Source organism: Phyllobates terribilis, unplaced genomic scaffold (genome assembly GCF_046119375.1).
Source record: "Phyllobates terribilis strain yellow unplaced genomic scaffold, ASM4611937v1 Scaffold_4__5_contigs__length_816908805, whole genome shotgun sequence".
Classification (NCBI taxonomy): domain Eukaryota; kingdom Metazoa; phylum Chordata; class Amphibia; order Anura; family Dendrobatidae; genus Phyllobates; species Phyllobates terribilis.
The window spans coordinates 160,669,846-160,696,707 of NW_027362764.1; positions in this window are offsets into that span (position 1 = coordinate 160,669,846).

Here is a 26,862-nt window from a genome sequence, read left to right on the forward strand (position 1 = left end):
TGGATGGAATCCTATATGGATTTGGGGAGGGAGACATCGAGGGCCTCAGACTTCGTTGCATTGATTTTAAAATTTGACCATGTAACAAAGTGATCTATTTCAGCCATAACAGCAGGGATGGATATATGTGATTGAGTGATATATACTAGGACATCATCAGCAAATGCAGAGCACTTGTACTCGGTCCCTCCCACCTCAATCCACCTAATATTGGGGTTATTGCGAATTGATGAGAGCAGGTGCTCCGTCACTAGGATGTATAAGAGAGGGGACAGAGGACATCCCTGCCTTGTCCCATTGGCGATTATGAAAGATGATGAAAATGTTCCATTTATCTTCAGCCTAGGTGACGTATTGCGATACAGGGCCGTGATTTTGCCTATGAAAGGGTCCCCTAGACCCCTACCCCAAGATTTTTAAGAGAATAATATATGGCGTGCCAGGAGACTCTATGGAATGCTTTCGGCATCCAACGAGAGTATCTAATTACAATTTTTTAACTGCATCTAGCCCAGGAAATACTTTGTGCCTAGTAGCAGTGTCTGCTAGTCAGTGGATTATCCCAGCTGTTAACCAAGCTACACCACCTGAATTTGGACACTTAATTTTTTCAAAGGAAATGGTTCGGGCCCCAGGGACACTCAGTGAAGAGCACCCCAAGGCACAGGGGCTGGGACTGGCGGTAGGATGCCTTGCGGTGGACCGCCAAGCTCGATCCTTATAAAAGCTTTTTAACTGCAGCAGCTTTAGTGGACGCTACTGGAGCTGGAACGCTTTTTTTATTTTATATAAAAGTACAAAAACACTAAAACAAAACACAAATATAAACCACAAATACAAACATTATACAAGAAAAACAAAAAACCCCAGCAAGACATAGCCCAAATCCAAAATTATATAGAGTCCAACAAACTAACACATGACACTTGACACGAAACACAAGACACAAAATGTCTTCGTTCTTTCCAAAAGACCTCCCAGCAAGGGAAGACCTTCCGTACCTACCAGCCAGGCCACGCCCTAAAGCGCACAAGACCCCTAACATCCGCAACATTCATACCTGCACATTCACACCTAACCCCAAAAAGGAAAACTAAATAACTGTCCCACCGCCAAAAATAAGAGATGGGCCACCTGGCCAAAACTAACACTCTACAACACAAAAAAAAATTATTTATTTTTTTTTTTTTTCAATTTTTTTTCAATTTTTTATTTTTTTTTTAATTTTATATTATTTATTTATTTTTTTTCCCCACCACCATTTTTAAACACCCAAGGTCCCACGAAAGTCTGTGGCCTCTTAACACCAACAAGGTCCCACGAAAGTTTGTAGCCATTTACGCGCAAAAAGGGTCCTTTTTCCCGCATCCCGCAGGATGTCCTTTTTCTTTTTTTTTACAAAAACACCCCTTCCCCCTCCCCCCCTTGAAACCCCCCACCAACCTAAAACTACACCCCCCCACATGCAATACACATATATATACATACAATACACATATACATACAATACACAACATAAAAAGTCTGTTTTAACACTTAGCAGTAACATGATAATTTCAAACCACAAAGAACCAACCATAAATCAAAAATCAGACCCAAGTTCAGTGCTTGCAAGCCCTATATTCCGATTCCGATACCGCAAAACAAAAAACTACAATGTGAGGGGAGCAGCCCACCACCAGTAAACTGGAGACTACAGAGGCTCTCACCCTAATCTAACACACAACACCCTGTCCCTCCCTATAAAAAAAAAAAAAAAATAATAAAATAAACACCTGTCCCTAACGCCCTACCAATCTTTCCCTACCTGTCCCTCACTGACCCTCACTACCAACCTAATACTAAACTACCTATCCCTGATGACTGTCCCTGTCTGTCCCTCCCTGACCCTACACGACTACCTGACCCTACAAATAAATATAAAGTATAGAAGGAGACTAACTCACCCTATCACAGACACGCATAACCTAACTCTCCCTAGGGCACATTGAATGAGAACCCCCTCCATAGAAGTGAAGCCCTCCCTGCACCCAGCCTCTCATACTCCAGAGAGCGCACTTTTGCCAGGTAACCCAGGATGTTCCTAATCACCTCTTCCCGGGGGAGGGCTTTCTGCTGGGTGGACACTAAGCACCGTGCGTTCCACGTGTAAAACCTGGTCACTAAGCTAACTAAGAAAACAGTGCCCCGATCTCGGCCACCCAGGGACCTGAATGCCCCATAGGCCCACTCCGCATAGGAAAGGCCTGCCAGCCTGGGCCAGCCAATGGAAGCACCCACCCTACTGTAGACCTCTGTATTAAAGGGACACCGAAGCAGGAAGTGCTCCATGCTCTCAAGCATGCCGCCACACTCCTCGCTGGGACAATCCCGGTCATCAGAGTTCCTGTACTTCAGGTTGTCCCTCACATACAGTCTCCCATGGAAGCAGCGCCAAGCCAAGTCCCAAAACTTCAAGGGGATCCGTTTAGAGTTCAATAACCCAAGCCCTACCTCCAGATCCCGGCTTGGGCAATCCTTGAGCGCCAGGGGCTTCTGAAAGTGGGTCAATAGGACCTTATTATCAAGTAACCTCCTTGACAAGGTCCTGATCTCCCACACTCCCAGACCCCACCGACGGATCACCTTCAGGACAGGGGTAGCATAAGCCGGAAGATGCCCATGAGGCGTTCGAAGGTCCTTCACCTGCCCTCCTGTCTCCCATTCCTGGAAGAAAGGCTGAAACCACCCCCTACAGGAGAATACCCACGGAGGAGCCCTCTCTAACCAGAGGTTGGTGATGTTTGTCTTAATAAAGGTGTTTACTAGGAACACCACTGGGTGACCATACCCAACCCTCATAGTCTCCTCGTGCGGTACGTGACCTCCCTCTTGATTAGGTTCAGCCTATTCCCCCATAATAGTTGAAAGAACAGGCTGTAGACCTGTGTCCAAAGAGGCTCTGGCAAGATGCAGACACTGCCCAGGTATATTAGTAAAGGAAGCAAATACCCTTTGGCCAGGCTAACCCTTTCCCTCAGGGTCAGGGACCAGCCCTTCCACTGATCCACCTTCTGGGCGGCAATCTTAAGTCTGCCCTCCCAGTTTTGCTGGGGGTAGTCCCCCGGGCCGAAACTGATGCCTAGTATTTTTGCTGTGGCCTGAGGCCCTGGAAGAGTGTCTGGGAGATCAAAACTAGGATCTCCCCCTCCCAGCCAGAGACTTTCACACTTATCCCGGTTGATCATGGACCCGGATGCCACCGAGTAGCGCTCAGCCTCAAACATGACCCAATCTGCCTCCCCTCTCGAGGTTACAAAAACCCTCAAGGTGGCATCTGGCTCTGCCTGGTCCATCCCGACTCCCACCAACGGTCCGCGCTCCACCCTCCTTAGAAGAGGGTCAATCGTAAACACGTATAACAGTGGGCTCAGAGGACAGCCCTGGCGGACACCAGACTTCACCTCAAAAGGGGGTCCGACCCAACCGTTCACAAGTGGAAAAGTCTCTGCCCCATTGTATAAAACTCTCAACCAATCAACAAATCTCCCGGGCAGACCGTACCTCAGAAGGACGGACCAGAGGTACTCGTGGTTAACCCGGTCAAAGGCTTTCGCCTGGTCTAAGGACAGCAAGTACCCCTTCCAGTGACCTGCCCTGCTCTGCTCCACTGCCTCTCGGACACCGAGCACAGCACTAAAAGTACTGCGGCCTGGAACAGAGCAGTGCTGGGCCCCCGACAGGAGCCGGGGTGCAAACTTCACCAACCGATTAAAAAGCACCTTTGCCAGAACCTTTCGGTCCGTATTGAGAAGCGCTATGGGACGCCAATTCTCAATACGGGACGAGTCTTTACCCTTTGACAGAATAATCAGGGCTGACTTCCTCATTGAACTGGGCAGAGCATCCGAGGAGAGACACTCATTAAACACCTCAGTCATGAGGGGGACCAAGGAGTCCCTAAAAGTCTTGTAAAACTCGGATGTTAAGCCATCCGGACCAGGCGACTTTTTGGGCCGGAGCCCATCAATCGCCCGTCTCACTTCCTCTTCCCTGATTGCTTCCGCCAAAACATGAAGAGAGGGGTCATCCCCTGGCTCAGGGTTGGTTTCAGCCAGGAAAGCCGACATCTCATCCCGAGCAGGTTCCCTCCCCCCCAAGAGGTGCGAGTAGAAGGATCTGACCACCTCCAGGATCCCTGATTTGGATCTGTTCAGGGACCCCGTACTGTCGATCAGTCCTGTTACCACCTTACAACTCACTGACATCCTGCAGTTCCTGTAAGGGTCGGGCGAGCGGTACCTCCCGAAATCCCCCTCAAAAGCCAAGGATGTGTGCCTATCATACTGGCACCCCTTGAGCAAGGCCTTCACCCTAGAGATTTCCTCATGGTCCCCTCCAGTCGAGACGAGCTGCTCGAGTTTCCTCCCCAGATCCCGATACAGGCGGTGCCTGTTCAGGCCCCTGAGGCTCGAGAGCTGACGGAAGAACCTTGCAACCCTTCTTTTGAAGATCTCCCACCACTCAGACTTAGTACTACAGAGACCCAAGAGAGGTACCTGGCTCTGAAGAAATTCCTCAAAGGATTGTCTTACATCAGCTTCTTCCAACAGGGACGAATTCAGCTTCCACAGGCCTCTCCCCATCCGGGGGGTCTCTGTAACATTCAATGAAAAGAAAATGAAACAGTGATCGGAGAATTCCACCTCAACAGCGGACACTGCAGAAGAGACGGCCTCCTCCTTTAAATAAAACCTATCTATCCTAGACCTACTGCTACCCCTATGAAAGGTGAAACCCCCGTGACCTGGGGTGTGCCGGATGTGGACATCCACCAGGTGAGCTTCACTTGCTATGCTATTCAGGGCTATGCTATCATAAGCAAGCCGGTCTCCGGGGCCTCCCCTATCACGGGATCTAGTTACAGTGTTAAAATCCCCACCGAAGACCACCTGCCGGCTTGTAAAAAGAGCTTGACCTTCAGGAAGAGACATTTACGGTCCCACTTAGATTGCGGGCCGTAGATATTAATGAGCCGGAGCTCCTGTCCCCTCATGAAGACGTCAAGAACCAAGCACCTCCCCATTTCTACCTCAATCACCCGTCTGCATTCCACCGAAGCGGTCTTAAAAAGGACCGCTACCCCGCTATATGGCTCGGCCGCAAGAGACCAGTATGAGGGCCCACACCTCCACTCCCTCTTTGCTTTATAAATGGCCCCCATGTCCGTTAGTCTGGTCTCCTGCAAAAATAAAATGTCAGCCTCAACTCGGGTGAAAAAATCAAAGGCCGTAAATCTGGCCGCATCTGACTTTATACTGGCGACATTAATCGACGCCAGAGTCAACGGGGTTGGTTCCGCCATCATGGGTGATTGAGTTAGATGGCCTTCTTTTTCCCCGTACCCCCCTTTTTCCTCTCGCCTTCTGAGGAGGAAGGAGCCCGAGTCACCCCTCCTCTTTAGGGATACCGAGGTGTCCATGCCCGCCCCTCCAGCATCGGACACCTCCTTCCTAGCACAGGTTTCCTCGCCTCCGGACCCAGTGGCAGTCCCCCCCCCCAGGGGCAGCCGAGTCCCCCGGGGGACAGACCCCGCCGCCCCCTGAAGGCACCCCAGATGTTGTCTCTGGCTCCTTACCCCCGACCTCCGACACAGCAGAGTCATCGAGGGCTTGGAACCGATTGGAGAGGGGGATCAGAGGGGAGCCGGTGAGCCCTTCCGTAGGCACCGTAGCGGTCAGGGGGGGGGGGGGGGCTTTAGGTTTTTTTACCCTTTTCCTGTTCTTTTTCCTCCGACTACTGGTACTTTTGTCACCTGATTTTTTTGGCTGCTCCACCACCTCCTCATCCAGACTTTCATTCTGGGAGGAGTTATCGGAAGCAGCCGCCTCCTCCCTCTCCATCCTCCTGATCTCCTCGCTCACCGCCTTTCCCCCCAGGGCCTCAGAGGCACCGGCTGCAACCTCCGGGGAGGGGACAGTCATCACCCCAGTCGCCTGGGGCTTATCCTGCCCCCTGTCCCTTCGGCGCCTCACCTGTTGCCACTGGTGGGCAGGTGTATTCGCCTTGCCTTTCCTCCCTGACCCCTCAACTCCCCTCCCGCCCCCACCTCCAGTTCCAGCAGAAGATGAACCACTGGGGACCCCCCCGCGGCCCTCCTCCACCTGACCAGAGATGGTTTTGGAAAAGGAATGTGGGCAGCGGCTATACGGGTGACCTAGATCACCACACAGGTGACACCTAATGTCACCACAGGCCGCGGCCAGATGACCTACCCCGCCACACAAGGCACATTTCTGCAGCTTGCAGCCCGCGCTGAAGTGGTGGGGGTCACCGCACCTGTGGCAGACCTTCGGCTGCCCCTGGTAGAAGATCAGGATCCTGTCCCTCCCCAGGAATGCCGAGGAGGGGATGTGAGTGACAGTACCACCTGAAACCTTCAATTTCATCATGAAGGTCCAGCCCCCTGACCAAATGCCAAACTCGTCCCTGTTCTTCTTTGGGACCTCTGTGACTTCCCCATAATGAGAAAGCCACGTCATAATATCGATCCCTGAGAGTGACTCGTTATTTGTTAGAACGGTCACCCTCTTTACGCCATTTTGGTGAGACACCGCCTGTACGGCAAAGTCTCGCCAGCCGGGCTCCCCCTTCACCAGTTCGAAATTCAACCAAAAAAGCTCTAAGCCCTCTGGCCGAACAAAACTGATGTCAAAGATGGAGGAACCAAAAGGATGGATCAGGGCAAAGATGTCAATTGCCCTGAAGTCCATCTTCAGGAGGAGCTCCACGACCTTCGCTTTAGGCGGGCACGCTTCACTGCCCCTCCACCGAAGACGGACCACATTCCTCCTGCCCACCCCCTGCCCGGCTGTCGGGAGGGACCACACTGTTTCCCCCTCCCTTTTATCTTGGAAGGCAGCCTGGCCATGCCTGTCCAGCCAAAAGGCCAGATCCACCTCTCTTCCCTCTACCGTGATCGTCCGCTCTCCCTTCTTGAGGGCCTCCAGAAAATGGCGTTGCAAGTCACCGTCCCTGAGGTCCAGAGGCGAGGAAACCCCCCGAAAGGACCCCGAGGCCCTGGCCACTACCTCCGCAAAACTCCGGGGGCTCGCGGCCGGGGGAGCAGATGGACCAGTCCCCCTCCCGTGCTCCCCGCTACCAACAGACACTCCATTCACGCACCCTACCGCAGACACCCCACCATTTGCATCCCCAGCCACAGACACATTCGTACCCACACCATCCCCATTTGTGTCCACAATCACCCCACTCGCCCCGCTCCCACTCACATGTGCACCGGGGTCAATGTTTTTCTTTTTTGTGTACACTTTCTGGGCACAGTTTCACTACCACCGTCCATATTACTTGTGTTGCCGGTACTGCCGCCTGCTGGTGGCGTCTTCCCTGCCGGGGGTTCACTTTTAATGCTGCTGGCCTATCAAGCACCATGCTACAGAACTTAAGCAGTGCAGCACCACTGCTCCCAGCCTACCTGGAGCTTCCTGCTTTACTGGCAGGAAGAGAGCCAGGTGTAGCTCCTCCCACTGCACCATCCAGCCCTGCTGCAGCTTTCCTGGATACCCGCAGTGCCGGAGCCCCTGCTCCAGGTAAGCCCCCAGACACAGCGGACCCCAGCACACAGGCACCCGCATCAGCCACAGCAGCAGCCCCCACACTGGCACTGGCCGCAGCTGCGGTCTCTGTTGCTCCAGGAGCAGCCACCGGCATCAGCGCTAAGCCCCGCCCCCGGGCGTGGCCACACCCACATGGGCAGACCCGGCTCGGGAAGCCACGCCCCCAGCGCCCGGCAGCACAGTACTGCTCACTGTGGCCACTCCTACATGGGCGGCCCCTGCCTGGGAAGCCACACCCCCTGCACCCGGCAGCACAGTGTGGCCCTCCGTGGCCACTCCCACATGGGTGGGGGACGCCAGGGAGGCCACGCCCCCCGAAAATGGCCGCGATGGGACCCCCAAAACCGGCCCAGAGCCGGGTCTACTCTCGGGGGTTCCCGGTCCAGCGGCACCAATTCCCGGAGGCACAGCACCCCCCACCGTCACTCCCTTCGCCACAAAGAGCTTGGCCACAGCAACTCCGGCGGCCGGCCCCAGGCTAGACCACTCCCCCTCGGCGTCCACCGGCGGCAGAGCCCTCAGCGCCGACCCCTTACTGGGCCCCTGCGCCGGGGGCCCCGACTTCGCCACGGACCTCGCCGGGGGAGCAGGCCCCACCACCTTCCTTTTACGAACCGGCTCTGCCGGAGCTGCAGGCCCCACACTTTTTGCCCCACCAGATGCCTTACCGGGTGCCTGGGTCCCCAAAAGTGATCCAGATTTAACGGATCCGTGAGTGAGGGACCCAGACACTTTCCCAGCACACGCCGCCGGAGATGCGGCCCCGGCTACCGGTGTGCCACCAGCAGTGCAGGTGGCAGCAGCAGTTACGCTCGCCGCCCCCCGCACGCCAGCAGGCACACCAGGTGCCAGGCCAGCCCCCTCTCTCACAGGGGACCCAGCCTGAGCACCACCATGGTTTTTGCCCGCCGCCGGGCCACCTTCCGTGCCATGCTCCATGTCAGACACATCCGACACACCACCTTCATTACTGCAAACAGAGGCAGCGCTCTGCGTGCCATGGCCTATGGTCTCCCCGCCCCCTCGCTGCGGACCCACATCAGGGCCCCAGCCGGGGTGGGTGGCGGGTGCCGCACAACGGGACCGGGGGCCCCAGAGAGGGGGACATACACAAATTTATGTGTTACCGATGTTTTCTTTTTCATAGCTCTCTTCGCTTTCCTCTTCATCCCCCTCCCGGTTGCCTCGTCCTCGCAGATCTCGTCCCCGAACGTCAGCTGGTTAAAACGTACCGGGGACTCAATCTGCCTGATCTGCTTCATGACGAGTCAGCCCCCCTCACTAGTACTACCACCATGCTCATCCTCCCCTTCGCTCCCGCTGCCCTCTGAAGGGCTAGAGTCAGACGGGAGAGCCATCTGCTGAGGGGCTATCCCGCTATGCGATGCCTGGAGATCACTTACCAGGCCACCAGATGGCGGGTAGGGCGCAACCTCCTCCTCACAGTCCTCTTCCTCCTCATCCTCCACCGCGACCACCTGGCTGGAGCTCCGTGACCCCTCCAGAGATCCACCGGCCATGGCTCTGAACCGGTCGTCGTTCTCCAATTTTTCTCTGAATGGCCCGCTGCCGGCCAGGATGGTACACCGCCGGTTCTCCACCTCCTGGATGGCCTTCTTAATCCTCCTGACCGCGGCAGATAGCTCAGGCTTCTTGCTGCTAGAGGCCCTGTCGGACCTCTCCTGAGCTACCCTCAACTCCCCCCAGAGGGATTTTAGCTTCCTAGAGGCGTCCTCATACTCGCAGAGGTGCGCATGGATGCGGGAGCCATAGATGACAGTGGACTCCTTCGCCACCTTGGTGCCCCAATCAGGGGGCACCGCTGCAGCACCCCTGCACGTACTCGGCCTACCTCCAGGGGGAGGAGCTGCCGCGGCCGTGGCCTCGGGGGTCCCTCTGGTCTTCATGACGGACCCCTTGCCTTTTCCGGACATGGTCATCCCAGCCACGATGGTATTCCTCCTGCCCCCCGCCGGCTTGGACCGGGGGGCAGGAGCTGGGGGCCCAGCCCCGGAGGCCAATCCCACAGCAAGTCTCCTTTCCTGGGAAGGGGGCAGACAAAAAGTCCCAGATGGAAAAGGCAAAACCTCTCTTCCCAGGAGCTCTCTCCACACACCAAACACAGCAGCACACGGCAGGCTCCGCCTCTTCCTCCTCCTGCAACCGTGGCTGCTGGCATGAGACTTGCCCTTCAATAGATCCCTGTGAAAGGATTTAAAGTGTACTCATTCAAATTAGAGAGACAATTTAAATTAAAAAGATTAGACCTGCCTCCACCTCAGGGGGGCTCGCTCGACCCACCAGCGGACAGGCACCAGTATTGGGAGAGGGGGGCTGGCCGTCAGGGTCCACCGTGGCTCTGGCACAAACCCGGCAACACGGAGGTCGCACGGGCAGGAACGGACTGGCCATGTCGGCTTCGCACTTTTTTGGTTTTAGAAGGGCATGACATGCCTATATCTGTGTCTCCCCCTCCTTTTACTCCTCCACCTCTTTTCTTTTCGCATGACTATATGTACTTGTCACTTTTCCATGTGTTAGTTGTGTCTTCTGAGCAGTTTGTCAGCTTTTGGACACCTTTGAAGGAGTTTTCTATGTGTTTCTATGTGTTTTTGTTTGCCTGCCATTGGTTTTAACGGTGTTCGAAGGTGTTCAACGAACAGTTCGACGAACATACGGGTGTTCGACGAACCGAACTCGAACACTACGGGGGTGGCTCAACACTACCCAGCAGCGACCTCCCTCCTGCTGCTGATTGACACACCCTTGCCTGGGAGTTTAAAACACTTAGCTTGCTCCAGGGAATCGCTGGTGATACTTCTATGTACCTTTGTGCAGGCTTGGAGCACTAGCAGTCAGCTAGCTTCTTCTCTGGTGCCCTTGAAGGACAGTTGGCATTACTCCTCTGGAGTCTGCTCAAGCTAAGTTTATTTCCTTTGTCTACCTTGTTGTCTTAAGTTTGTAGTGGGGCCTGACCAGTGCTCACCCCTCCCCCTCCCTATTTAGGTCCAAGCTCTAGGGAAATCCAGGGCTTAGGGTCCTGCTGGGCGATAGATGTGGAACCTATATAGGGACTGTAGGGTAGGCATGGTAATATTAGATCTGCCTAGGGGTCTCCACTCCCCCTTTCCATAGTGTTTGGGCTTCCTTCCCCTCTTCTCTTCGTGTTGCACTCAGTCTTTCCCACATCTTGCATGACATTATCACTGGTCATGCATAAATAGAAAAAAAAAAACTGACACGTGGTTTTGTTTGTGTCTATTTTTTTTTCGGGTGTGTTTTTTTTTCTCCCTTGGTTCATGGATTCTGCTGCAGAGCTGGTAGAGCAGCTGCGCAGGCTGTCTTCGGAGGTGACTGACCTCCGCTATGAGGTTCAGCAGCAGCAACAGCGGTTGCAGGTGCCTAATGTTGGGGTCTTTGCGGGTAAGCCAGTCCAGCTTGAACCCAAGGTTGCCCTGCCGAAGAGGTTTTCAAGGAGGTAGGGACAAGTTTTTTTGTGTTCAAGGAAGCTTGCAAACTGTATTTTAAACTTTGTCCTTACTACTCTGGAGGTGAGGAGCAGCGAGTGGGGATTGTGCAAGGAGATCCTCAATCCTGGGCTTCCTCTTTGCCGCAGGGCTCGGTTTGTCCCCAGTCTGTGGAGGGGTTTTTCAGGGCTCTAGCCCTCATCTATGATGACCCTGACTGAATCTCCTTGGCTGAGTCCAGGCTGTGTTGCCTTCAGCAGGGGAATCAGTCAGTAGAGATGTATAGCTCCGAATTACACAGATGGGCAACTGATACAAAATGGAATGACCCGGCTCTCAGAAGCCAATTTTGTCAGGGCCTTACTGAAAGGTTGAAAGATGCTTTGGAAGTGCATGAAACCCCAAAGTCATTGGAGGCTGCCATGTTTTTGGCCATAAGTGTTGATAGACGCCTTCAGAATAGGTGGGTGAGACCACCTTCTCCGGAGCCCTCTTTTCCGGGTTACGCCCCTTTGCGGGGGAGCAGTCTGGGGGTGAACCAGTACTGGGGGAGGTGGAAGAACCCATTCAGTTAGGGGGTGCCTCTGCATCATAAATTTCCCCTGAGATCCACAAAATAAAGGTTGTGTGTTTTTTGTGTGAAAAAAAGGGACATTTTATTGGAGCTGGTCCCTCGATTGCTAAGCAAAAGGAACCTGATTAACGCTTGATAGTCTGGAGTTGGATAATCAAGGGGTGCGTTTATTATCAACCTGCAGTTCTCGATTTGTCCTGACAGCAAAGATGGTGCTAGAAAGCAAGACTGAGAAAATTTCTGTTTGATGACAGTGGAGCTGGAGTCAGAATGGTTGATGCTGAGTTTGTGAGAACACATGGTCTTGCTTGCTGTACTTTAGCTAAGCCCATTCCCATCTCTGCCATCGACTCAGCACCCCTTGCACAGAAAGCTCTGACTTAGATTGTACATAATGTAAGACTGACGGTGGGGTCGGTTCATTGTGAAATAATCCCTTGCTATGTCCTGGACGGTCTTCCCACTCCAATTATACTGAGTCTACCCTGGTTGGTGAAACATAATCAGTTGGTGGATTGGCAATCCAGAGAGATCATTGAGTGGGGAGATTACTGCCTTAAGAAATGTTTATACATTTCCCTTTCTACAGTCTCTACAGGGAGCATACCTGCGTTTTGTCTGGTTTTGAGGATTTGCCTCCTCATCGCGCATATGACTGTTCTATTAACCTGACGCCTGAGCTAAACTACCAAAGTCCAGATTGTATAATCTTTCTGGCCCTGAGAGACAAGCCATGAAGGATTTCATTGCGGAAAGTCTGGAGAAGGGACATATCAGACCCTCATCTTCGCCCGTGGCGGCAGGGTTCTTCTTCGTTAAGAAAAAAGATGTCCCTGTTTAGATTTCCAGGAATTAAATCAAATTACCATCCGAGATCCATAGCCTCTTCCTCTGATTCCAGATTTGTTCAGCCACATTGTGGGAGCTAAGGTGTTCTCCAAGTTGGATTTAAGGGGAGCCTACAATCTGGTTAGAATCAGAGGGGGATGAATGGAAAACAGAGTTCAATACCCCTGAAGGGCATTTCGAGAGTCTGGTTATGCCTTTCGGTTTGACCAATGCACCTGCGGTGTTCAAACATTTCATTAATGATATTTTCCATCATTTGGTGGGCAGGTTTGTGGGGGTCTATCTGGATGATATTTTGGTTTACTCACCTGATTTTGAGACACATCGGGGAATGTTAAACAGGTGTTTTAGATATTAAGGGATAACAAGCTATATGCCAAACTAGAAAAGTGAGTTTTCGCCGTCCAGGAGGTGCAGTTTTTGGGGTACCTGTTGTCATCTTCGGGTTTTCGGATGGATCCCGAGAAGATCCGTGCTGTCCTTGATTGGAACCGTCCCGAGAACCTGAAGGCTCTACAGCATTTTCTGGGCTTTACTAATTTTTACTGGAAATTTATTCAAAATTATTCGGTAATTGTGAAACCCCTCGCTGACATGACAAGGAAGGGGTTTGATCTTTCTAAGTGGTCGGATGCCGCCCTGCAGACTTTTTCCTCCCTAAAGAGCTGTTTTGGCATTGCACCTATACTCAGTTAACCCGATGTTTCTCAATCTTTTATTGTGGAAGTTGATGCGCTGGAGGTGGGGGTTGGGTCTGTGTTGTCTCAGCGTCCATCCCCCGGTAAATGGCTTCCATGCGCTTTCTTTTGTAAGAAATTATCTTCGGCTGAGAGAAATTATGATGTGGGAACTTTTGGCGATTAAATTATCGTTCGAATAATGGCAACATTGGTTGGAGGGGGTAGTCCATTCTATTACTGTTATCACAGACCATAAGAACCTATCATATCTTCAATCGGCTAAACATCTCAACCCTAGGCAAGCTAGATGGTCTCTGTTTTTTACTAGGTTCAATTTTGTTGTCACTTTCCATCCAGGGGTCAAAAACGTCAAGGCTAATGCTTTGTCCCAGAGCTTCCCTGGTGGTGATGACCATGAGAACCCTGCCCCGATTTTGCAGAAGAGGGTAATCATTTCGGCATTGTACCCTGAACTGGAGGGTGAGTTGTTGGAGACTCAGGGGACGCCCCTGCCTCCTGCCCTTCAGGAAGGTTATTTGTACCATCTAATCTGCGCCGCAAAGTAATTAGGGAACATCACAACTCTGTGCTTGCTGGTCATCCAGGTGGTAAGGCAACTGTGGACCTCCTGTCTCATCGATTTTGGTGGCTGAGGTTGCATCGGGATGTGATTGAACATGTGCCCGCTTGTAGTATTTGCGTGCATTCTAAAGTATCGCATACCCGTCCGTCTGGTACTCTTCTTCTGCTACCTATTCCTAGCAGGCCATGGACCCACTTGTCCATAGATTTTATTACTGACTTACCGGTATCTGCAGGCAAAACTGTGGTTTTGGTGGTTGTAGATAGGTTCAGTAAAATGGTTCACTTTGTCGCATTACCAGCACTTCCGAATGCCAAGACTCAGGTGTTTATAAGTGAGACCGTGAAGCTTCACGGGATTCCCTCCAATGTGATATCAGATCGGGGGGCCCAGTTTGTTTCCAAATTCTGGAAAGCGTTCTGTTCTCTACTGGGGGAGCAACTGTCCTTTTCCTCTACCTTCCATCCTCATTGAATGGGCAGACTGAGTGCATTAACCAGAACCTGGAGACTTACCTCAGATGTTTTGTCTCCAAAAACCAGAATGATTGGGCATCTTACTTACTGCTGTCAGAATTTGCTACTAATAATCACCGCCAAGAATCTACTGTCAGGTCATTGTTCTTTGATGCATACGGTTTCCATCCACACTTTTGTACTTTTAGTGGGGGATGGGCTTCGGGAGTTCCTGAGGAGGAACATTTTGCTTCGTCACTCTCCTCGGTGTGGCGGGTGGTTCTAAATAATTTGAAGATCATGGGAGACAGGTATAAACGTATGGCTGACAGGTCCGGACCTGAGTGTGAATGACGTTGTGTGGTTGTCTACCAGGAATATCAAGTTGAAGGTTCCTTCCTGGAAGCTGGGACCTAGATTAATTGGTCCCAATAAAACAACCGCCGTCATTAACCCAGCAGCGTTTCGTCTTGAGCTACCTCAGGCCCTTAAGATCCACAATGTCTTTCACAGGTCTCTACTCAAGAAATATGTAGAACCTCTTGAGTCCTCTCCTCTACCACCGCCCCCAATCACGCTTGATGGTAATTTTGAGTTTCAGATTTTGAGGATTGTAGATTCTCATCTCCAGCATCATTCCCTTCAGGACTTAGGTGCACTGGAAGGGTTACGGTCCAGAGGAAAGGATGTGGGCTTCACCATCACAGATGAATGCTCCTAGGTTGGTTTGTGCATTCCACACCTCTTATCCTGAGAAACCTGGTCCTGAGTGTCCGGAGGCCACTTGTAGAAGGGGGGGGGGGTACTGTCATAGGTGTGTCAGGTTTAATATACAGTGGCTTTGGATCTGGCTGTAGAAGGTCACTGAGCTTGGCATTACAGGCGCCTTCTTAATCCTTATTCCTTAAGGACCCAGTGGCGACCTCCCTCCTGCTGCTGATTGACACACCCTTGCCTGGGAGTTTAAAACACTCAATTTGGTCCAGGTAATCACCAGTGATACTTCTATGTACATTTGTGCAGGCTTGGAGCACTAGCAGTTGGCTAGCTTCTTCTCTGGTGCCCTTGGAGGACAGTTGGCGTTACTCTTCTAGTTTCTGCTCAAGCTAAGTGTATCCACTTTGTTTGTTTATCTTGTTGTCTTAAGTTTGTAGTGAGGCCTGACAAGTGCTCACCCCTCCCTATCTAGGGCCAAGCTCTAGGGACATCTAGGACTTAGGATCCTGCTCGGCAATAGGTGTGGAATGTATATAGGGACTGTAGGATAGGCAGGGTGATATTAGATCTGCCTAGGGGTCTCCACTCCTCCTTTCCCTAGTGTTTGGGCTTCCTTTCCCTCTTCCCTTCGTGTTGCACTTAGTCTTTCCCACACCTTGTGTGACAGCTACTCTCTAGCAGTCTCTGGACTCTCTTTTGGCTCTCCTCTTACCTCTCTGACCGTTCCCTTAGTGTATGTTTTGCTGGCTCTACTTTCTCCTCTTTTCCCCTTACTGTCGGGGTACCTCAGGGTTCAGTATTAGAATCCCTCCCTTTTCTCTCCACACAGCCCCTAATGGACAAAGTATCATCATAACTTTATGCTGATAACATCCAATTTTACAAATCTTCCCCTGATATCACCCCTGCATATCTACAAAATACCAGGGATTGTCTGATGTCGCTGGCATATTGTCCTCTCTGTACATGAAAATTAATCTTTCCAAAACTAAACTATTTGTATTCCCTCCCTCTACTAACTTTTCTAAAAACTGATACTGCGATACTACCATAACTCCCAAGGAGCACGCTGTCTTGGGTTTATATTTGACTCAGATCTTCATTCCCTATATTCGATCACTAGCTTGTTCTTGTCACCTGCACCTCAACAACTACTAATCGGGCTCCCTCTAACTAAGTTCCACCCTTTCCAATCAATCTTGAATGCAGCCTCCAGGGTAATATTTTTGTTTAGTTGCTACACCAATGCCTCCACCTTGTGCCTGTAATTGTACTTGTTGCCCATCCACTAAAGAATTCAACAAATTTATCACATTCACTCACAAAGTTCTCCACAGTTCTGCATCTCCCTACATCTCCTCCCTCATCCCTACTACCATCCTAGCTGTACTCTCTGTTCTACTAATGATTGAAGACAAACATCTTTCATAATCCAAACCTCCAGCTCCTGTCTCCAAGACTTTGCTTGTGCTGCTTCAGTACTCTAGAATGCGCTACCACAGAATATCTGGATAATTCCCAGTATTCACAGTTTTAATTGCACCCTAAAAACATATCTCTTTAGGCTGGTCTATTATATCTCATCACCACTCTAAGACCACGGCTCCACTATCGGTATTTGGTCACTATTCGGTCAGTATTTTTCTCAGTGGGTGCCAAAACCAGGAGTGGGTGATAAATGCAGAATTGGTGCACTTGTTTCTATTACACATTTTCTCTGATTGTTCCTCACCTGGTTTTGTCTTCCACTCCTGAGAAAAAATGCTGACCAAATAGTGACCAAATACTGATAATGGGGCCGTAGCCAAACTCTTCTCAGCTTTCCCATCCTGCACTTTGTTCAGAATCTGGTCACTTCTCTCATAAGTTTACCACCCCCTCCATGCACTCAGTAGCACTTTGTATCTGGACATACAAAAATACTGGCTATTTGCCAATTGCTGCAGCTTTATATAAATACCCTTATCAATAATATTGATGTCTAAGACCATACAAGATAAGCACTTTTTACCTTTTGTGCCCCCCATATTTCCTCATAGATTGTAAGCTTGCAAGCAGGGTCCGCACTCTTGTTTAATTGCTAAATTATGTGTTACTCTGTCATGTTTGATATTGTTTGTATATGCATTCTCTGACTTATAAGGTGCTGCAGAATATGCTGTCGCTATATAAATACAATTATTTGATTATAATTAGTGATTAGTGCACTAAAATGCTTGGGTACACATTGCTCGTGTCGAGCAAATTGGAATGCTCGAGTGCTCAGTCCGAGTAACGAGCCCAATGTAAGTCTATAGGAAACTAGAGGATTTTTCCGGAGCCCCCCACCCCTGGCGGTCTGTAGAGGGCCTAAAGATTGCCCAAATCAATGGGAACAGTGCTCAAATGACATGGGAACAGCATGGGAAGACCCCTGGAAGCATTTATGACTCGCAGGTCACTGCTGTTAACAATGTTGTCAGAGGTATTACACCACTTTTACGGACTCACAATAAAACATACAAACATGAAACCAAAATGGATTTTCCTGGAAAATATGTTAAGGAACATCCTTTCCAGGGTAATGACTTGTATATAAGGCAAAATAAATATGCAAAAAAATGCTCCTCCACATCTTGGGCTATGTTCACACATAGCGTTTTTGATGCAGTTTTGCACTTTTGTATTGCTTTCAACTGTAAAAATGCATTCAACTGGAAATGTCACTTTAACATTTTACAACCGTATCTGGCCATGTGTTGTGTGAAACATCATCAGACACATCGTGTTTCATTTATGAAGGAGGGACTCTGAAAGTCACAAAGCCTATTTTTATAGGGCCATCAGGCATTCTTTACTATTCTTAAAGGGCCAGCAGTCGGCCCTCACTATTCTTAGAGAGCCATCAGCCGGCTATGATTTATTGTTCCCATTACTAAAGAGTGGGTCTCCTATACTGTTATTGCATATGCAGTGAGTGGCAGGGCTGACCAAAATTTGGACGCACCCCAATACCACTTTGAAAATTTGAATGCACCCAATCTATAATATAAGGCGGCATGCGTGTCTCTGTCTGAAGCCTCGATAGACTGCGCATGCATGACGCGCAGTCTGGCTCCAGACAGAAGACCGCATCCAGCCGTTACAGGTAAGAGGAGGTGTATGGCGTCGGAGATCGCGGTATGCGTAGGCACTGAACGCATCCCGCAATCTCCGGCACTATACTTACATACTTACCTGACCGGGAGGAGCTTTGCCGCGGCGCCTCTCTTCGCTGGGGACCGGGGGCGGAGTGAAGGCGTCAGACCGGCACGTACGCATTGCACTATCCGGCGCCATTTTACTGAAGACACATTTACAGTGTGTCTTCAGCAAAATGGCGCCGGACAGCATGGTGCTCCAGCGCCGCACTCCTCCCCTGGCCTCCGGCAGAAGAGGACGCAGCAGCGCTGGTGTACAGAGAAGAAAGGTGAGTATAACTGTTTTTTTTTGTATGTGTGTACAGTGTCAAAGGGATGAGGGGGCCACACATAACAGGATTGTGGGGTGAGGGGACCATGCATACATCAGGATTGGGGGATGAGGGGTACCACACATACCAGGATTGGGGGTGAGGGGTACCATACATACCAGGATTGGGGGTGAGGGGTACCACACATACCAGGATTGGGGGTGAGGGGTACCATGCATATCAGGATTGGGGGGTGAGGGGTGCCACGCATACCAGGATTGGGGGGTGAGGGGTGCCACGCATACCAGGATTGGGGGGTGAGGGGTGCCACGCATACCAGGATTGGGGGGTGAAGGGTAACACGCATACCAGGATTGGGGGGTGAGGGGACCATGCATACCGGGATTGAGGGTGAGGGGTGCCATGCATACCGGGATTGGGGATGAGGGGTGACACACATACCGGGATTGGGGGGTGAGGGGTACCATGCATACCAGGATTGGGGGGTGAGGGGTACCACGCATACCAAGATTGGGAGGTGAGGGGTGCCACACATACCAGGATTGGAGGGTGAGGGGTGCCACGCATACCAGGATTGGGGGGTGAGGGGTAACACGCATACCAGGATTGGGGGGTGAGGGGTAACATGCGTGCCAGGATTGGGGGGGTGAGGGGTAACACGCATACCAGGATTGGGGGGGTGAGGGGACCATGCATACCAGGATTGAGGGTGAGGGGTGCCACGCATGCCGGGATTTGGGATGAGGGGTGCCACGCATACCGGGATGGGGATTAGGGGTGCCACGCATACCAAGATTGGGGGATGAGGGGTGCCACGCATACCGAGATTGGGGATGAGTGGTGCCACGCATACCGGGAATGGGGATGAGGGGTGCCACACATACCGGGATTGGGGATGAGGGGTGCCACGCATACCGGGATTGGGGATGAGGGTTGCCACGCATACCGGGATTGGGGATGAGGGCTGCCACGCATACCGGGATTGGGGGATGAGGGGTGCCACGCATACAAGGATTGGGGATGAGGGGTGCCACGCATGCCGGGATTGGGGATGAGGGGTGCCACGCATTCCGGGATTGGGGATGAGGGGTGCCACGCATTCCGGGATTGGGGATGAGGGGTGCCACACATGCCAGGATTGGTGATGAGGGGTGCCACGCATGCCGGGATTGGGGATGAGGGGTGCCACACATGCCGGGATTGTGGATGAGGGGTGCCACACATGCCGGGATTGGGGATGAGGGGTGCCACGCATTCCGGGATGAGGGGTGCCATGCATACTGGGATTGGGGATGAGGGATGGAGTGCCATGCATACCGGGATGAGGGATGGGGTACCATGCATGCCAGGATGAGGGGTGCCACGTATACCAGGATTGGGGGTGAGGGGTGCCACGCATACCAGGATTGGGGGGTGAGGGGTGCCACGCATACCAGGATTGGGAGGTGAGGGGTGCCACGCATACCAGGATTGGGGGGTGAAGGGTGCCACGCATAACAGGATTGGGGGGTGAGGGGTGCCACGCATACCAGGATTGGGGGGTGAAGGGTAACACGCATACCAGGACTGGGGGGTGAGGGGACCATGCATAAAGGGATTGAGGGTGAGGGGTGCCATGCATACCGGGATTGGGGATGAGGGGTGACACACATACCGGGATTGGGGGGTGAGGGGTACCATGCATACAAGGATTGGGGGGTGAGGGGTACCACGCATACCAAGATTGGGGGGTGAGGGGTGCCACACATACCAGAATTGGGGGGTGAGGGGTGCCACGCATACCAGGATTGGGGGGTGAGGGGTAACACGCATACCAGGATTGGGGGGTGAGGGGTAACACACATACCAGGATTGGGGGGGTGAGGGGTAACACGCATACCAGGATTGGGGGGTGAGGGGACCATGCATACCAGGATTGAGGGTGAGGGGTGCCACGCATGCCGGGATTGGGGATGACGGGTGGCACGCATACCAGGATTGGGGATGAGGGGTGCCATGCATACCGAGATTGGGGGATGAGGGGTGCCACGCATACTGGGATTGGGGATGAGGGGTGCCACGCATACTGGGATTGGGGGGTGAGGGGTGCCATGCATACCAGGATTGGGGGGTGAGGGGTGCCACGCAAACCAGGATTGGGGATGAGGGGTGCCACACATGCCGGGATTGTGGATGAGGGGTGCCACGCATGCCGGGATTGGGGATGAGGGGTGCCAGGCATGCCGGGATGAGGTGTGCCACGCATACCGGGATTGGGGATGAGGGATGGAGTGCCATGCATACCGGGATGAGGGATGGGGTACCATGCATGCCAGGATGAGGGATACCATACACACCAGGATAGTGATGAGGGGTGCCATACATACCAGGATAGGGATGAGGGGTGCCACGTATACCAGGATTGGGGGTGAGGGGTGCCACGCATACCAGGATTGGGGGTGAGGGGTGCCACGCATACCAGGATTGGGGGTGAGGGGTACCACGCATACCAGGATTGGATGGTGGGGACAAGATGGGGGCAGCACAAATACAAGGAGGGGGGCAGCATATACCAGCATGGGAGACCATATATCAATAAAAATGCTTGCCACCCGGGCGTAGAACGGGTTCAATAGCTAGTACCCCTTTGAAGAGACTTAGAGGAGGGCCTCCTGAAAACAATGTTTCCATTATTAGGACGTAGATCTTCCATTGTGTTTGCCTATGCAGTGAATGCAAGGGCTGCCAAAAATTTGGAGGCACTCCAATGCCCCTTGGAAGAGACGTAGAGGAGGGTCTCCTGAAAAAAAATGTTCCCATTATTAAGAAGTGGGTCTCCCATTGTGTTTGCCTATGCAGTGAATACAAGGGCTGCCAAAAATTGGGAGGCACTCCAATGCCCCTTGGAAGAAACGTGGAGGAAGGCCTCATAAAAAAATGTTCCCATTAGAAAGCAGTGTGTCTCCTATACTTGTAATGCCCATGCACTAAGTGCATGGGCTCACAAACATTTACCCATGGGGGGTATACATGAACATACTGTATAATTATTTTTATTTTTTTACGGGCATCATAAACACCCTTTAAAAAATTATGTGGGTGTTGCATCACGGACCACGGTCACCCTAGTGATATAGTGGTGGAGGATGAGGAGAAGGAGGAGGACAAGAGCAAATAGCCAAAATCAGGAAGCGTATACTCATGTGTGGGTGTGAAGAGGTGCATGGGAATACACCTCCCAAAAAAAGACACTGGATTTCAGTTTATGTTACGCTGCTATCATTCGGTGGTGTTGAGAAGTCTGGCCCAATCCAGCCCTTGTTCGTTTTTATTAGAGTCAGCCTGTCAGAATTTTCAGTTGACAGGTGGATGAGCTTGTCAGTTATAATTCCACCAGCGGCACTAAAAACCCGCTCTGATAAAGCAGGCCAGGCCAGGACCTCCAAGGCGTAGAGAGCCAGTTCATTTCACATATCCAGCTTGTATACCCAATAATTAAAAGGCACAGAGGAATCACAGAGGATGTTGGTATGGTCGGCAAGGTACTCCCTCAGTATTTTCCCAAACTTTGCACTCCTTATGAGAGTACCCCGTGCCTCAGGGCTTATGCGATGGGAGGGGCTGAGAAAATTCTTCCAGAACTTTGAAAGTGTTCCCCTGCCTCTGCTGGATTGAAATTTTGTCTCTCTCGCCTGTACTCCTTGGCTGTCCAACGAACTGTGACCTCTGCCACCAGCGTTTTCAGATGGGAATTTTTTCAATAGTTGTGCAACAAGTGCCTTCTGGTACTGCCCCATTTTTGTAGACCTGTCCGCCTCAGGAATAAGAAATATAAAGTTCTCCTTGTAGCATGGGTCTAGAATTGTCACCAACCAGTAATGACTGTCACCCAAAATTTTGAGAACGCGAGGGTCATGGGAAAGGCAGCGTAACATAAACTCAGCCATGCGTGCTAGACTGCTGACAGGCAAGACTTCCGTGTCCTCACCAAGAGGATGACTGACCATACTCTCCTCCTCCTCCTCTCTGTCCTCTGGCCATCCACGCTGTACCGACGGTATGACAGTTGTGCAGGTAGTACCGTCTATAGCACATGAAACTAGCTCCTGTTCTTCCTCCTCCTCTTCCTCATTGTCACCCAATCCACGTTGGGATGAGATGAGGCTGGGCAGTGTGTAATCACCCTGTATGACTCCTTGCTCCATCTCATCATGCTCTGCCTGCAAAGCATCCTCTTTGATTGTGAGCAGAGAGCATTTCAGAAGACAGGGAAGAGGGATGGTGACGCTAATTATGGCGTCATCGCCGCTCACCATCTTGGTGGAGTCTTCAAAGTTTTGGAGGATGATACATATGTCTGACATCCATGTCTTCTCCGGAGGTCTTATGTGTGGAGTCTGAACTGAATACCGACGGCCTTGTTGATGCTGGTACTCAACAACTGCCTTCTTCTGCTCACAAATCCTTCCCAGCATCTGCAGTGTAGAGTTCCAACGTGTGGGGACATCACACACCAGTCTGTGAGCCGGAAGCTGCAAAACGCTGCTGAAACACAGCAAGGGCGGTCAAAGCTGTACGTGATTTTCTAAAATGGCGTTCTTTAAAAAGCAGATCCAGAAGCTCCGGGTAGGATTTGAGAAACCGCTGAACCACGAGGTTAAGCATGGTTCGCGTGTGAGCTCGCCTCACCTCAGAGCCACCACCAGGTTCGGGCCATTGTCACATACGACAATGCCTGGCTGTAGGTTCAGCGGTGTGAGCCACAGATCTGCCTGCTCTTTCAGAGCTGTTCACAACTCTTCAGCATTGTGCGGTTTGTCACATAAGCATATTAACTTCAGCACAGCCTGCTGCCGCTTGGCTGAGGCAGTGCTGCAGTGCTTCCAGCTTGTGACTGATGTGGTCATTTCGGAGATGGAGGCTGAAGAGGAGGAGGAGGCTGAGGAAGATGAGGTGCAGGAGCTGTAGACTGTGGGGGCAACCCTGATTGACCTAGGGCCTGCAATCTTTGGCATCGGGAGGACATGTTCCGTCCCAAGGTCCAACTGGGTCCCGGCTTCCACTATGTTAACCCAGTGTGCCATCAGCGAGATATACCGTCCCTGCCCACAAGCACTTGTCCACATGTCTGTAGTTAGGTGGACTTTCCCGGTAACTGCGTTGTTGAGGGCACGGCTAATGTTTTGGGACACGTGCTTGTGTAATGCGGGGACGACACACCGGGAGAAATAGTGGCGGCTGGGGACCGAGTACCGAGGAACGGATGCCATCATCAAGTTGTGAAATGCTTCCGTCTCTATGAGCCTAAAATGCAACATTTAGAGCGCAAGCAGTCGTAAAATGTGGGAATTTAGTAGTGTGCCCTGTGGGGCATTGGCTGCTTATTTGAGCTTGCCTTCCAAGGACTGGGGTATGGACAACATGAACGCTGATCTGGGACAAGGACGTGGACATGCTTCCTGATGCTGCTACTTGAGAGTGTGCAACGACAGGTGCAGGGCAAGAGGCATCTTAGCATGCACCATGGATAGTGGATTGGCTTGCATGCACAACAGCAGAAGAAGCAATGGTGCCACCCCCAGACACTGTTCCTGGACCCTGGGGTTCGGCTCACAAAGTCGGATGCTTCGCTGCCATGTGTCTGATCATGATGGTGGTGGTCAGGCTGGTCGTTTTGCCACCCCTGCTGATGCTGGCCTGGCAGGTGGTGCAAATGGCCTTTTTAGGGTTATCGGCAGAGTCTTTAAAAAACAACCAAACTCAGGAAGACCTAACAGTTGTACTTGCAACTTCTTTTGTGTTGGTGTTACGGGGAACGGTTGCCTGCCTTCTATCTGCGGCCACTATACTGCTTCTTCCTGCCTGTTGGGGTGCTCTGCCTCCCTCCCCCTGTGTGCTGCTCTCCTCTCTCTGCATGTCCTCCTGCCAGGTTGGGTCAGTTACTATATCATCCACCACCTCGTCTTCCACTTCCTCACCCTGGTCCTCCTCCTGACTTTCTGGCAATTGTGTCTCATCATCGTCCACCTCTTGTGACACTTTCCCACTGTCACCTTTGTGTGACCGTGGCTGTTCAAATATTTGGGCATCGCTACATGCGATCTCCTCTTGCCCCGCTTCAAGTGGATCGGGCGAGAGGCCCGAATCTATAAATTGAAAAGTGAACAGCTCTTCAGAGTGTCCAAGTGTGCGATCAGTTGTCTCCGGGGACTCAGCATGGTGGGAGGAAGGATGATCAGGGTGGGGAATATGCGGTCCAGACTCACGGCTACTGAGACTTGACCGTGTGGAAGACAGGGTGGTTGTGGTGGTGGCAAAGTGACTGGAAGCATTATCCGCTATTCAACCAACAACCTTTTGACATTGCTCTGGGTTCAATAGTGGTATGCTGCGGTCCCCTAGGAATTGGGACAGGAAGGTTGGGCAAAAAGATGTGGGTGTTTGTTGTGGCACAATTTCAGCTTGCCCACGGCCTCGGCCTCTGCATGTGCCATCACCATCACGTCCACTTCCCTGTCCCTTGCCACTCACCTTGACCATTTTAAATGGAGGACAATATCTTCCACGCTCACTACAAATGGCTGAGTTTAGAGCGAAGTTATATGTAATCCGTGTGATGGAGAAATCACAGTTTTAAATACCTGGCCTGTAGGTAACTATTTTGAATAGCAAACTGATGTCGAAAACTTTGCTGACACACTGAAAAAATATTTGAATGGAGGCCAAAAATTGCAGTATTTTCAGCGCAATTATATGTGATCCGTGTGACGGAGAAACCACAGTTTTAAATACCTGGCCTATAGGTAACTATTTTGAACAGCCAACCGGTGTCCAAAACTTTGCTGACACACTGAAAAAAAATTTGAATGGAGACCAAAAATGGCAGTATTTTCAGCGCAATTATATGTGATCCGTGTGATGGAGAAACCACAGTTTTAAATACCTGGCCTGTAGATAACTATTTTGAACAGCAAACCGGTGTCAAAAACTTTGCTGACACACTGAAAAAAAATTTGAATGGAGGCCAAAAATGGCAGTATTTTCAGCGTAATTATATGTGATCCGTGTGGTGGACTAACCACAGTTTCAAATAGCTGGATTTTTAGAGCTGTAATATGGAAAAGACCTGGCTGTATTCTGCAGTGCCAACAAGCAAATGGCGCAGAAAAACGGTGTTCTCTGGATTGCTTTTAAAGCAAATAATGGGATTAAAATCCCAAAAAAATTATTCCTGACCCCTGAGACCTGGGCCTTTGTCTAGAAATATCTAACAGCAGCAGAAGGCAGAACTGGAATCAAGCCTCTTGTGCTATATTCACTGCAGTTTGCTATATACCCTGCCTGCCTGCCAATATACACTGGTTGCCTGATATCTCTGCAGATGGATTAGTCCTCAGAAGGACTGTTTGTTGAGATAGATATGTGTAATGTATGTGTTTTCTCCCTACACTACCTAATACACAAGCAAATCTCTCCCTAGCTCAGCAGCACCTCTCCCTACACTGCCTGATTGCGGAGTAAACTGACGAGCACAGCGGGATCAGGTCTGATATAGACCTGATGACGCTGTGCGGCCAGCCAATCACTGTAATGCCACAACTAACATGGCTGTGGCATTGCAGTGAGTGGCAGGCAATCCCTGCATGTTGATTGGCACTCTAAAGAGCGCCAAATATGCAGGTAGGGGGCCCGAGCATCCGCCCGAGCATCTTGCAAGTACTCAGCGAGTTCCGAGCATCTCGAGTACTGAGATGCTCAGGAGAGTACCGAGTACTTGCGAGTATGCACGCTCATCACTACTCATCACTAATTATACCGTATTTTTCCGACTATAAGCCGCACCGGACCAGAAGACGCACCCCTAATTTTTGGGGTGGAAAATAGAAAAAAATATTTTTTATAAGATGGGGGTCTGAATAGGTACGGTATCTTACCTGGGGGAGGGTGAAGCGAGGGTCACAAGAGGCAGGGTCCCTCAGGAAGTCGGTGGCTGCAGCAGAAGAGGTCAGATGCTGTGGAGTCTGTGCCGGGCCAGGCCCTGTGTTTGGCTGAAGCCCTTAGCCTGGCCAGATCCTGTGCGGAGGCCTCTGGCTGGGGCTGGGGCAGAGGCCTCTGGCTGGGGCTGGGGCTTGGGCCAAGGCCTCTGGCTGGGGCTGGGACCAAGGCCAAGGCTGGGGTTGAGGCCATGGCCTCTGGCTGGGGCTGAGGCTGGGGTCTTGGTCTGGGGCCTCTGGCTGGGGCCGGGCTGCAGTCGATGTCGGGCTGTGAGCGGTGAAGTAGTGCGGCCTGCGCATGTTTCCGGTGTGCGCGGCCATCTTTCTAGCTGTGATCTACAGGAAAATGGCAGCCGGAGCTACCGGTCCGCGAATGCGCCGGCTCGGGCGGCTATTTTCCTGTAGATCACAGCTCTAGGAAGATGGCCGCGCACACCGGAAACCTGCGCAGGCCGCACGCCACTCACAGCCCGACACCGGCCCCAGCCCCAGTACTG